The following is a 13,632-nucleotide window of genomic DNA, read 5'->3' as shown; positions in this document are numbered from 1 at the left end:
TCCGCCATGGTCACCTCGCTCAACATCATTACTCAGTGGGGCGATACAGCCCCTAGAGCGCTACAACCTACGCTCATTCGTGGGGCCCCAGCTCGTGCTGCCTTTCTCTTCCAGGTGGCCCGATCATCCTCCAGAGACTGCTCTTCTACCTCTGTTCTCTCTCTTTATCTTGATCTCTCTGTGCTGGCCCGTACTAAAATGGCTCCATGGGCGCAGCGTTTTAATCACACAACGAAGGAAGCCAATGAAGCAATCGAGAATGAGCGCACCCTCACGTGCAGGTATGACTCGCCCCAATTACAATCTTATATATATATAATTCACTAAGTAGCCGACAGGGCACGCAAGACAACCATGGGATACGCACGACATAGCCACGCCCGCCAACTCACAGAGACCCGCCCACCAACTCTAAGACCATGGGATACGACAACAACTCACAGAGCCACGCCCACCAACTCTAAGAATTCACTAAGTTCATGGCAAGCAAGACGCACACAAGACAGAGCCACGCCCGCCAACAATTCACTTAGCAGCCGACCATGGCACAAGCACGACAGAGCCACGCCTGCCAACTCACAGAGCCCCGCCCACCAACAATTCACTAAGCAGCCAACCATGGCACACGCACGACAGAGCCCCGCCCAACAACTCTAAGACCATGGGACTATGACGACAACTCACAGAGCCATGCCCACCAACTCTAAGAATTCACTAAGTCCATGGAAAGCAAGACGCACACAAGACAGAGCCACGCCTGCCAACTCACAGAGCCCCGCCCACCAATAATTCACTAAGCAGCCAACCATGGCACACGCACGACAGAGCCCTGCCCACCAACTCTAAGACTATGGGATACAACAACAACTCACAGAGCCACGGCCACCAACTCTAAGAATTCACTAAGTCCATTTCAAGCAAGACGCATGCAAGACAGAGCCACGCCCGCCAACTCACAGAGCCCTGCCCACCAACAATTCGAGCGAGAGCAAAAGCATTTGCCAAGAATGTTTTCATTAATCAAGAACGAAAGTCAGAGGTTCGAAGATGATCACATACCGTTGTAGTTATGACCATAAACGATGCCAAGTGGCGATCCGGCGGCATTATTCACATGACCCGCCGGGCAGCCAACCGGGTAACCAAAGTCTTTGGGTTCCGGGGGGAGTATGGCTGCAAAGCTGAAACTTAAAGGAATTGATGGAAGGGCACCCCCAGGTGTGGAGCCTTTCGCTTAATTTGACTCAACCCAGGAAACCTCACCCGGCCCGGACATGGAGCGCACTGACAGATTGATAGCTCTTTCTCGATTCTGTGGGTGGTGGTGCATGTCCGTTCTTAGTTGGTGGAGCGATTTGTCTGGTTAATTCCAATAATGAACGAGACTCCCGCCTGCTAAATAGTTACGCAACCCAAGAGTGGTCGGCATCCAACTTCTTAGAGGAACAAGTGGCTTTCAGCCACGTGAGATTGAGCAATAACAGGTCTGTGATGCCCTTGGATGTCCGGTGCTGCACGCGCGCTACACTGAATGGATCAACGTGTGTCTACCCGGCGCAGACAGGCGTGGGTAAGCCGTTGAACCCCATTCGTGATAGAGGCCGGGACTTGCAATTGTTCCCCACAAACGAGGAATTCCCAGTAAGTGCGGGTCATACGCTCGCACTGATTACGTCCCTGCCCTTTGTACATACAATCCCCCCCCAGCTACTACCATGGTCGGGTGACTTGGTGGATTATATATAGAAAAGCAGCAGGAACCGCAAAGAACAATGAAAAGTCAACGTGGCTCAGAGGTGCATGTGGACTGTAGCAGAAACGAAAGCAACTCAGGTGAGGAGTTGGGGGCGTCACATGAGCAGGCAGTGCATACTGAACGATGATTAAGAAATCAGCAGACTAGAATGGCGGGGCGGAGAGGGCGGATTGGGCGTCCTTCCCTTCTCCCCCCGTTCCGCCCTCTGCGCTGTCCAGCCCCGTCCCTTGCTCTGGGAGGTGGAGGCGCGACGGCGGTCCTCCAGTTTTCAGCCACAGACAATTGTATGTTGCCCTCTCCAGAATTCCATCTTTTCATTCACCTACAGTCATATCCTCAAACTCACCCCATTTGGACAACTGTGTCTTTCAGGAAGTGTTCACTCATCAACACATAATTATGCGGCGTATGCTACGCTGCGGGTTGGCTAGTACAATTTATTTTTATAAAGCCCAAAATCACACAAGAAGTGCCTCAATGGGCTTTAACAGGCCCTGCCTTTTGACAGCCCCCCAGCCCTGACTCTCTAAGAAGACAAAAAAAATCTAGTAGGGAAAAAATGGAAGAAACCTCGAGAAAGGCAATTCAAAGAGAGACCCCTTTCCAGGTAGGCTGGGCATGCAGTGGGTGTCAAAGAGAAGGGGGGCTCAATACAACACAATACACAGAACAAAACACAAGTAATCTACAATTTTACAAGTAAGGAACATCAGCTCCCCGCGATCGTGAGATAGTGCCCACGGAGACTGACGCGGCTATCTGGATTATTTAAGACTGGCCATTCTTTGGAAGCCGCGGACCCACTGTACCACAGGGACCCCCTAGGAAAGATCTTAAATAATTGAATTTGAGTGATTTTTTCAAACTCACCATTTTCTTGAATTCGTATCACACACGTGTCTCCAATCGTGCAATCAGTCCTTCAGCCGATTTAAATGGAGCAAAGGCATCACTCTGCTATTTGGTGTCATCGTGCGTTCCACGCTGAACACGGAGTAGAGAAAGCACAGGAGAGAGTTGTCTGAGGAGATCGGTAGGGATGGGAATTGATATGATTTTCACGATTCCGATTCCATTTTCGATTCTGTTTAACAATTCGATTCTTTATCGATTCTCCTATCGATACTTATTTTTAAAAAAGGAGAACACCCAGGTCGATTAGCTTAGAACTTTGTTTTATATCTTATCTTTGAACAAGATAGAAATTTAGGAGTAGCATGACCTTACAAACCCAACAGTGAGATCTTAAGAGATCCACAGCCTACGGCTCCTCGATGGGGTGCCACGGGGTCCCCAGAAAAAAATTTGTAAATGTAAAATAATAATAAAATAAATATTCTTCTGTAGCAATAACAAAGTATAACATAAATTATTCTGTGGCAATTACACAAGAATGTCCAGTAACATTTACACTCTCCTTTTTTAAAAGTATATATGAGCTGAGCACTCAAAAATAAAACTACATCAGCCAGCAACAAATACAATCAACTCAAGTCCAATGGAACTGTGCACTGTGCAATTCTGCAACCATCAACTATTTTGACAGCTACATCCATGTTGGCCACAATATCAAGAGTGGCTGCCACAACCTTGTCTTTGATACCATACTCCTCCAAGATCTCATCAATCTCCTCTGCTACAGCTGTCCCTGTCTGTGCCTGGTACACTGGTTTGGTTTTGAGGACTTTTTCTTGAGCCTGGCCATTCCTGACATAATGCAGCGTTACTGTGAGGTAATGATCTTGACTAAAACTTGTCCATCCATCTACAGTGACGGCTGCCTTCAACACATGTTTCAGCTCAGAAATCAGATTTGCCTTTTTGACCGCATACCAAACAGGGATCAAGTGGTTGGTTAAACTGTCTCTGTTTGGGGCTTTGTACTTAGGGTTCAGAGTCTTTGTCATTTCTCTAAAAGATATATAAATGGAAACGGATTAAACATCTGGTAAGAGGAGAACATGCAACTTTGACATTCCCTGACTTAGCCTACAATTAAACACATTCACTTACCGAAAATCGGGGGCATCTACTGTGGCAAATGGGTGCAAGCCTTTTACCACAAACTTAGTCACTGCTCGGTGACATTCGTCTATCCTGGCCTGTGTCATTTTACTTTTCCCCACCTCTGTGAAAGGAGAAGCTACCGGTAGACTGCAGCGAGAACTGCCAGCATCTGAGACAGCCAGACTCTGTCTGTCTCTCTCGTCATGGTCATCTAAATGCAATGCACAGTAATAGCAGGTTTTGCAATAAGGCAGATCGCGCTAACATAATATGCAATGTTAGTTGATTAGTTACCTGCCTTATTAACGGGAGAGGACGTGCAAATGTTACCGCTGCTGCTGGGTTGAGATTCACTAGTCCGGAGCGGATCAAAAATACGACATTCATTTAAGGTTATCGCGTGTTTTGTGAGCAAATGCTTTTGCATATTCGTAGTGTTTCCTCCCTTTGATGAAATATCTACTTTGCAAGTATTGCAAGTTGCCCTGTTGTCATCCTTTCTCGTAAAGTATAACCAAACTTTTGACCGTTTGTGCCGCGTAGGCGCCATGTTTCCTGCTGGGTAAATGACGCTACGCAACGTGGTGACGTCATTCGAGGCGACTGGAATCGATAGGGGAATCGTTTGCAAAAATGGCAAACAATTCCAAGGAACTGAAACAGTGGGAACCGGTTCTCAACAAGAACCGGTTTTCGATTCCCATCCCTAGAGATCGCAAGGAAAATGAGAGACAACAGCTGCTCCCAATTGTTTGACCCTCACGCTGACATTCAAGGAGGGGCCCAGAGATCTGGAGTAGCTGTGGAGACCTGGCATTAGGATGCTATACCTTCTAGCCCAGGGGTCGCCAACTCCAGTCCTGGAGGACCACTGTGGCTGAAGGTTTTCATTCTAACCCTTTTCTTAATAAGTGACCGGTTTTTGCTGCTAATTCACTTCTTTTGACCTCATTTGTAACTGACTTGCTCTTGAAGACTCAGACCCCTTAATTGTTTCTTTTTCCTTAATTAGCAGCCAAACAATAACGAGACACAAAATTAGCCAAAACAACTGGTGTCCATCATACAATATCTGAAAATAAAGAAAGATGAAGGTCTCAGGAATATTGATCTTTCTCAGGTCCCCAAAACATTTTAACAGGGCTGCTCTTTGAAAAAAGAAAATCAACAATTTTGTGACAATGCGGGTTCTCTCCATGCTCCCATCATCCGTCCGGGAGCCCTGAACTCGACACTGTCGGTAATGTCACCGAGATAAGCTGACAAATGAGGACAAATCTCACATGAAGCCAGGGGATAAATCCAAAAAGTGTCAAAGAGCTTTTATTAAAACAACAAACAGTGTCCAAATAAAAGTGCAGTGCCACAGTTTCTATAATAATTAACTCCATCATAAAACAAGCGTCCAGGGGGATAAAATCAAATAAAAAAATCCTTTAAAATATGAGGTTAAAATGCAGTCTCTCTCTCTCTTTCTCCCCGGCTCACCCATTGCTCCCTCAGCCGGCGGAGACCCTACAGCCACGAGCTCCTTCAGCCAACCTCCGTCTTGGCCTCCTTACGGACGTCACTGCTAGACCGTCCGAGGTTGGCTCTCTTCCCTTCATCTTTCGCGCACCCGCAGTCGCTCCTCAGTTTCCTCGGGAAGTTTCCTCTGCTCACACCACTCACTCGAACTTTCAGTGGGGCGAACTAGCCCCCAGAGCGCCACCAACTAATGCTCCTTCGCAGGACCCCAACTCATTCGGCTTCCTCTTTTCAGGTGGCCAGATCCTCCAGCAAAGACTGCTCCTTCCTGTCCACTAACCTCCTTTTTCTTCACCTCCAACTATCTATCCCCCATTGTCTGGTGTCAACACATATATATAAAGTGCATCCAGAAAGTATTCACAGCGCATCACTTTTTCCACATTTTGTTATGTTACAGCCTTATTCCAAAATGGATTAAATTCATTTGTTTCCTCAGAATTCTACACACAACACCCCATAATGACAACGTGAAAAAAGTTTACTTGAAGTTTTTGAAAATTTATTAAAAATAAAAAAATTGAGAAAGCACATGTACATAAGTATTCACAGCCTTTGCCGTGAAGCTCCAAATTGAGCTCAGGTGCCTCCTGTTTCCCCTGATCATCCTTGAGATGTTTCTGCAGCTTCACTGGAGTCCACCTGTGGTAAATTCAGTTGTCTGGACATGATATGGAAAGGCACACACCTGTCTATATAAGGTCTCACAGTTGACAGTTCATGTCAGAGCACAAACCAAGCATGAAGTCCAAGGAATTGTCTGTAGACCTCCAAGACAGGATTGTCTCTCGGCACAAATCTGGGGAAGGTTACAGAAAAATTTCTGCTGCTTTGAAGGTCCCAATGAGCACAGTGGTCTCCATCATCCATACGTGGAAGAAGTTCGAAACCACCAGGACTCTTCCTAGAGCTGGCCGGCCATCTAAACTGAGCGATCGGGGAAGGAGGGCCTTAGTCAGGGAGGTGACCAAGAACCCGATGGTCACTCTGTCAGAGCTCCAGAGGTCCTCTGTGGAGAGAGGAGAACCTTTCAGAAGGACAACCATCTCTGCAGCAATCCACCAATCAGGCCTGTATGGTAGAGTAGCCAGACGGAAGCCACTCCTTAGTAAAAGGCACATGGCAGCCCGCCTGGAGTTTGCCAAAAGGCACCTGAAGGACTCTCAGACCATGAGAAAGAAAATTCTCTGGTTTTAATGAGACAAAGATTGAACTCTTTGGTGTGAATGCCAGGCGTCACGTTTGGAGGAAACCTGGCACCATCCCTACAGTGAAGCATGGTGGTGGCAGCATCATGCTGTGGGGATGTTTTTCAGCGACAGGGACTGGGAGACTAGTCAGGATAAAGGGAAAGATGACTGCAGCAATGTACAGAAACATCCTGGATGAAAACCTGCTCCAGAGCGCTCTTGACCTCAGACTGGGGCGACGGTTCATCTTTCAGCAGGACAACGACCCTAAGCACACAGCCAAGATATCAAAGGAGTGGCTTCAGGACAACTCTGTTAATGTCCTTGAGTGGCCCAGCCAGAGCCCAGACTTGAATCCAATTGAACATCTCATGAGAGATCTTAAAATGGCTGTGCACCGACGCTTCCCATCCAACCTGATGGAGCTTGAGAGGTGCTGCAAAGAGGAATGGGCCAAACTGGCCAAGGATAGGTGTGCCAAGCTTGTGGCATCATATTCAACAAGACTTGAGGCTGGAATTGCTGCCAAAGGGGCATCGACAAAGTATTGAGCAAAGGCTGTGAGTACTTATGAACATGGGATTTCTCAGTTTGTTTATTTTTAATAAATTTGCAAAAACCTCAAGTAAACTTTTTTCACGTTGTCATTATGGGGTGTTGTGTGTAGAATTCTGAGGAAAAAAATGAATTTAATCCATTTTGGAATAAGGCTGTAACATAACAAAATGTGGAAAAAGTGATGTGCTGTGAATACTTTCCGGATGCACTGTATATATGCTTATTTTATAATACGCTCATGATTCTCTTTGAATATATGCAAATCATCAACTTTAAGTCTATACACTCTCTGAAGGACTGGGGCCTACTTGGGCCTAAATTAGAGACATGTAAACATCTTGAATATGGCAAAGGCACTATATAAATACAGTGATACCTTGGAATCCGAACTTAATCCGTTCCAGAACCCCGTTTGAGTTCCAAGTCGTTTGAGTTCCAAGACAATTTTTCCCTTTTAAAATAATAGAAACTGGATTAATCTGTTCCTGGGTCCCACGGACTAAACTTTTCAAAATGATTTTAACAGTAAATACATTGGATTTTAAGGTAAAATATTAACAAATAATAATAATATTTGAATAAAATAAAAAATATGAAAACCTGTATTTACCTTAAAAAGGAATGACGATGGCGCATGTGGAAGCTGGAGGAGAGGCTTTCTCACAAATTATCGTCTCAGAAATCACATCACCAGCCAGCCGATTTCCATAAATCCAAACTAAGAGGAGTTTTTCCTTCTCTTCCATACTTTTCCATCTCCTAGAGGTCAGTGTCGTAACCCCTTTCGCCACATCAGCTGCTTTGATGGCTTCTTTATTTTTCAAAATCATACAGTTGATTTAGGCATCCCGAACATAGTAGCGAGATCAGCCACACATGTACCGATTTTAATTGTAGCTCTAAATGCTTTCCTCTTACTCTTATTTTCCTCACTACACTTTTTAGGACCCATGGCGAAGACACTAAGTTGTTATTATATAAAACAAATAACACAAAACAGGCACAAAAGCATAAAATTAGCAGTGAAAATCACACGAGATGTTCTCACTACAGCTTCTGACAACGAACTGAATGACAAAATGTATCGGTGGCCTGAGCGCTGGGGACACGTATGCACAAACACACACGAACAACGTGCTGGGCGTTCGGATTCCAAAGCGGTATTCGGACCCGGGGCAAAATTTGCTCACATTTTTCATTCGGATTCCAAGTTGTTTAAGTTCCGGGGGCAATACTGTAAATTGTATTTTTATTCTTCTTATTATTATTATTGAGGACCTCACCTGAATACTTTTGGAATCTGAGAGGAGAACAAGAGTATTGGATGAAACAAGCCCCCAAGAATTCTGCTAGAACATTTAAACCCCACTTAGCTGGTATCCAAACCTGTTGTTTTAGGAGATGTGAGACAGCATCATAAAATAGTTATGGAAAATGATCCAGAAAAGAACCATTTTATTAAACTGCTGATGGTTCATTTATTTGTGTTAAGTACTTAGATGTTCTCAGACAAATTAAGGAAGAGCATTAAAAGCATTGGCATACCAGAGACACCCCAGGAGAGAGGAGGACATTTACAGCTCAAATTAAGAGGGCTGTTTTAGTTTTCCACTTCCACCGCGCCATGACATACAGGATATAACTCTCTGGGATGGCACACACTGTGATTTCGCTTTCCTGATGAGGAAATCCTTTGACGATAAAATCGGAGTAAAATAAGCGTGATGTTCTCTAAGCAGCTTTAGCAGACGGGAATGTGCAGGAGCCGATCGGAAATTGAGATACTCGAGGTGAAGGTGCCATTGAGTTCGGGGCTGCTGGTTTGGCTCAAGCAGCAGTTTGGGAGCCTGCCAATGGGGTGAAGTGGCGTGTCAGCCTTTAAGAACTGTGGCCGACATAAAAGGAGAAGCACTCTGACTTGAAGGAGGGTACCAGGGTGGGGTCAACAACCTTTGACTGACACAAGAGACAACAGTCCAGTGACCAGGCAAAGTGACACCCTAAAATGATTATGCAGCACCTCCCGACATTGGGGAATTGGGATCACTGGCAAGCACAAAATATACAATGAAAAAGTGAAGGATAGGTAAATGTGGAAAGCCAGGGATAAGACTAAAAGAGCAGTAGACAGAAGGGGACTGATAAATCGGAAAGGCACTTTATAGAATGATAGATATGAAAGGCACTATACAGAATATGATGAATGATGAAAGGTACAGACAGACAGATATATATATAAATGGTATTATATAGTATAACATTAAGGGTATACAGTTAGGTCCATAAATATTTGGACGGAGACAACGTTTTTCTAATTTTGGTTCTGTACATCACCACAATGAATTTTAAATGAAACAACTCAGATGCTGTGTGTGGGCTGGCACCCTGCCCGGGGTTTGTTTCCTGCCTTGCTCCCTGTGTTGGCTGAGATTGGCTCCAGCAGACCCCCGTGACCCTGTAGTTAGAATATAGCAGGTTGGATAATGGATGGATGGACAACTCCGATGCAGTTGAAGTGCAGACTTTCAGCTTTAATTCAGTGGGGTGAACGAAATGATTGCATAAAAATGTGAGGCAACTAAAGCATTTTTTGAACACAATCCCTTCTTCATTTCAGGGGCTCAAAAGTAATTGGACAAATTAAATAACTGGAAATCAAATGTTCATTTCTAATACTTGGTTGAAAACCCTTTGCTGGCAATGACAGCCTGAAGTCTTGAACTCCTGGACATCACCAGATGTTGGGTTTCCTCCTTTTTAATGCTCTGCCAGGCCTTTACTTCCGCGGCTTTTAGTTGCTGTTTGTTTGTGGGCCTTTCTGTCTGAAGTTTAGTCTTCAACAAGTGAAATGTCTGCTCAGTTGGGTTAAGATCAGGTGACTGACTTGGCCATTCAAGAATTTTCCACTTCTTTGCTTTAATAAACTCCTGGGTTGCTTTGGCTGTATGTTTTGGGTCATTGTCCATCTGTATCATGAATCAATTTGACTGCTGTATTTAGCTGGATTTGAGCAGACAGTATGTCTCTGAACACCTCAGAATTCATTCGGCTGCTTCTGTCCTGTGTCACATCATCAATACACACGAGTGTCCCAGTGCCACTGGCAGCCATGCACGCCCAAGCCATCACACTGCCTCCCTCCACCGTGTTTTACAGATGATGTGCTATGCTTTGGATAATGAGCTGTTCCACGCCTTCTCCATACTTTTTTCTTGCCATCATTCTGGTAGAGGTTGATCTTGGTTTCATCTGTCCAAAGAATGTTTTTCCAGAACTGTGCTGGCTTTTTTAGATGTTCTTTAGCAAAGTCCAATCTAGCCTTTCTATTCTTGAGGCTTATGAGTGGCTTGCACCTTGCAGTGCACCCTCTGGATTTACTTTCATGCAGTCTTCTCTTTATGCTAGACTTGGATATCGATACGCCCGCCTACCCCCTGGAGAGTGTTGTTCACTTGGTTGGCTGTTGTGAAGCCATGGAAATGATTCTGCGATCATCCACCACTATTGTCTTCCGTGGACGTCCAGGTCTTTTTGTGTTTCTGAGTTCACCAGTGCTTGCTTTCTTTCTCAGGATGTACCAAACTGTAGATTTTGCCACTCGTAATATTGGAGCAATTTCTCGGATGGGTTTTTTCTGTTTTCGCAGCTTAAGGATGGCTTCTTTCACCTGCATGGAGAGCTCCTTTGACCGCATGTTGTCTGTTCACTGCAAAATCTTCCACATGCAAGCACCACACCTCAAATCAACTCCAGGCCTTTTATCTGCTAAATTGATAAGGACATAATGACGGACTTGCACACACCTGCCCATGAAATAGCCTTTGAATCAATTGTCCAATTACTTTTGAGCCCCTGAAATGAATGGATTGTGTTCAAAAAATGCTTTAGTTGCCTCACATTTTTATGCAATCGTTTTGTTCACCCCACTGAATTAAAGCTGAAAGTCTGCACTTCAACTATTCGATGATTGATCGTCTGCTAAACCAGGTAACTCAAAGGAATGCCTCCTAAGTACTTCCAGTAAAACCTGTGAGGCTATTGCTGTATTTTTCAATCAAAAAATTAATGATATTAGAAATAACATAGTATATCTCCCCAACACTGTGGATCCTCCTAAACCCTAGTATTCCGTTATAAACAAATTAAACTCTTTCACTAGGATAGATTTACCTGATTTACATAAAATAATTTCTCAACTGAGACCCTCCACCTGCGTCCTTGACCCAATACCAACAAGTTTTTTCAAGAAGTATCGGGCGTGCTAATTGATAATGTTCTTGACATAGTAAATTCGTCATTAGATACGGGGGTCTTCCCAGACTGTCTTAAGACTGCTGTAGTTAAACCCCTACTTAAGAACAATAATCTCGACCCCTCTGCTCTTGAAAATTTTAGACCCATCTCTAACCTGCCTTTCTTAAGTAAAATTCTAGAGAAGACAGTCATTATACAGTTAAATGACCACCTCAATAAACCTGCTATTCTTGATAAATTTCAGTCAGATTTTAGAACAAATCACAGCACAGAAACTGCACTCATTAAAGTAGTCAATGACTTGCTGGTAAATGCAGACAGAGGCCGTTTATCTATTCTCATCCTCCTAGATCTGAGTGCCGCATTTGACACCATTGATCATAATATTCTTAGAAATCACCTTAGTCAATGGGTGGGCATCTCTGGCAGAGTCTTAAATTGGTTGGAATCCTACCTGGCAGGGAGAAAATTCTTTGTTAGTTGTGGTAATTACAACTCAAAGACCCCTGATATCCTATATGGTGTTCCACAAGACTCTATCCTGGGTCTGCTGCTCTTCTCAATCTACATGCTTCTGTTAGGTCAGATTATCTCAGGGCACAATGTGAGCTACCACAGCTATGCTGATGACACACAACTGCATTTATCAATAGCACCTGATGACCCCGATTCTCTTGATTCACTAACACAATGTCTGACTTGTATTTCAGAATGGATGAATAGTAACTTTCTCAAGTTAAATAAAGAAAAAACTAAAATCTTAGTGATTGGCAAAAATGGATACAATGAGGCTATTAGTAATAAACTGGATACATTAGGATTAAAAGTCAAGACGGAGGTAAAAAGCTTAGGGGTTACTGTTGACTGTAATCTGAATTTTAAATCGCATATTCCTCAGATCACCAGGACAGCATTTTTTCACTTAAGAAACATAGCAAAAGTTAGACCTCTAATATCATTGAAAGATGCTGAGAAATTAGTTCGCGCGTTTGTTTTCAGTCGACCAGATTACTGTAACGCACTCCTCTCAGGACTACCCAAAAAAGACATAAATCGTTTGCAACGAGTGCAGAATGCAGCTGCTAGAATCCTAACCAGGAAAAGAAAATCTGAGCACATCTCTCCAGTTTTGATGTCACTACACTGGTTACCTGTGTCATTCAGGATTGACTTTAAAATTCTGCTTATGGTTTATAAAGCCTTAAATAATCTCGCCCCATCTTATATATCAGAATGTCTGACACCTTATATTCCAAATCATAACCTCAGATCCTCAACTGAGTGTGTCCTTAGAATTCCAAGAGCAAAACTTAAAAGAAGTGGTGAGGCGGGCGGCCTTCTGCTGTTATGCACATCAAATCTGGAATAGCCTGCCAGTAGGAATTCGCCAGGCTAATACAGTGGAGCACTTTAAAAAACTGCTGAAAACACATTACTGTAACATGGCCTTCTCATAACTTCACTGTAATTTAATCCTGATACTCTGTATATCCAATTCATTATAATAACTTTTCATGGTGGCTCTAAAATCTGTACTAACCCCTACTCTCTCTTTTGTTTCCTTTTCCGGTGTCCTTTTGGTGGTGGCGCATCTACTCAAAGCACTGTGATGTTCAAACAGTGATGGATTAAAAGCCAGAAGTCTGTATGACCATCATCATCATGTCCTTCCATGAGAACCCTAAATACAAAGAGGACTATTTAATTTATGTTAGGTAGAATGCCCAGAGGGGACTGGGTGGTCTCGTGGCCTGGAACCCCTACAGATTTTATTTTTTTTTGTTTTTTCTGTCCCTCCTGGCCATCGGACCTTACTCTTACTCTATGTTAATTATTGTTGTCTTATTTTAATTTCTTATTTTGTCTTTTATTTTTCTTTTCTTCATTATGTAAAGCACTTTGAGCTACTTTTTGTGTGAAAATGTGCTATATAAATAAATGTTGTTGTTAAAAAAAAAATAAATAAAAACTGCATCTGAGTTGTTTCATTTAAAATTCATCGTGGTAATGTACAGAACCAAAATTAGAAAAAAAGTTGTCTCTGTCCAAATATTTATGGACCTAACTGTAGATAGATAAATATAAAAAGCACTGTTCAGTTCAGATAGATAGATAGATAGATAGATAGATAGATAGATAGATAGATAGATAGATAGATAGATAGATAGATAGATAGATAGATAGATAGATAGATAGATAGATACAGTGGGGCAAAAAAGTATTTAGTCAGCCACCAATTGTGCAAGTTCTCCCACTTAAAAAGATGAGAGAGGCCTGTAATTTTCATCATAGGTATACCTCAACTATGAGAGACAAAATGAGAAAAAAAAATCCAGAAAA

This window comes from Erpetoichthys calabaricus, chromosome 12 (assembly GCF_900747795.2).
Source record: "Erpetoichthys calabaricus chromosome 12, fErpCal1.3, whole genome shotgun sequence".
In the NCBI taxonomy this organism is placed as follows: Eukaryota; Metazoa; Chordata; class Cladistia; order Polypteriformes; family Polypteridae; genus Erpetoichthys; species Erpetoichthys calabaricus.
Note: the sequence above shows the minus strand (reverse complement) of the source record.